Source organism: Dipodomys ordii, unplaced genomic scaffold, assembly GCF_000151885.1.
Source record: "Dipodomys ordii isolate 6190 unplaced genomic scaffold, Dord_2.0 Scaffold300, whole genome shotgun sequence".
NCBI classification, from domain to species: Eukaryota; Metazoa; Chordata; class Mammalia; order Rodentia; family Heteromyidae; genus Dipodomys; species Dipodomys ordii.
In genome coordinates, this window is record NW_012267516.1 from 99,158 (window position 1) to 100,476 (window position 1,319).

The window sequence follows — 1,319 nt, forward strand, 5'->3', positions numbered from 1 at the left end:
TTGGGCAAGGTTCTCTCCCAACTGAACATCACATTCCCCATATAGCAAAACAAGGACCACAGTCATTTATTTATAAATCATAGACTACTCAATTTTAAGTTTTGTGTGCATGATGCTGGGATTAACCTCTTGTAATTGCTAAGCAAGCACTCAATACTGAGCCAAGTTCCTAGCCCTCATTTGTAACTTTTATCAGCTTGCTATTTGTCTTAATTGGCACTGCATTTCAGGTCAAAATTCACCAAATTTTTTCAGCAATGGCCTTGTTGCTTCTGCAAATTGCATTTTCTTCACAGATTTTGTGAAAAAGGAGCACATTTTTTTAGGCCCCTACTTAAACGCATTTTTCTTCATGAAGTGTTACTTTTTCAACTTTATTGAAAGTAAGCTGAATCTCTCAAATTCCTATACACATTCTTTGTACCAATTAAAGGTATTCTCTGTATTTTTTATGTCAATAGCCTTGACTGATGATTCTACTCCCATTGCAACTACCACTAATACTAGTATCTATCTTTTTTTTTTCCTGTGCTAGAACTGAGCTTCAACTCATGGCTTGGAATTCTCAAGGTCTCAGTTGACCATATCTTCACTTCCAACATTTTTCTGATTTAGTTGAAGGTAAAAATCTCACTGATTTTCCTATTCCAAACCCCATGATTCTTAGACTGAGCCTCTTGAGCAGCTAAGCTTATACATGTGAGCCACTAGCACCTGCGTTCACTTATTAAGAATATGCTATGGGTTCTTGATTTTTGCCATTCTAACTGGAGTGAGATGGTATCTCAATGTTGTTTTAAATTTGTATTTCTTTTATGGCTAGGGATGTTGAGCATTTCTTCATGTGTCTATTGGCCATCCTTCTTCCTTCTTCAGAGAAGTTTCTCTTTAAGTCTTTCGCCCACTTATTTATTGAGCAGTTGTTGAGGATTTGTTGTTGGGGGACTTAGGTTTTTGAGTTCCAAGTATATTTTAGATATGAGACCCTTGTCTGTTGTATGGCTATTAAAGATCTTCTCCCAATCCGTGGACTTTCTATTGATCTGGCTAGCTATATCCTTTGCCTTGCAGAAGTTCTGCAACTTCATGCAATCCCATTTGTCCAACCTTTCTTTGATTTGCTGTGTTTCCGGGTCTCTATTCAGAAAATTTCGGCCTGACCCAAGAAGACCTAGGGCTTCTCCTATTCCATCCTGTAATGTTTTCAGAGTGTCTGCTTTGACTTCGAGGTCTTTGATCCATTTGGAGTTGATTCTGGTGCAGGGTGATATATAAGGATCTAGCTTTAGTTTTCTACAGGTAGTTAACCAATTTTGCCA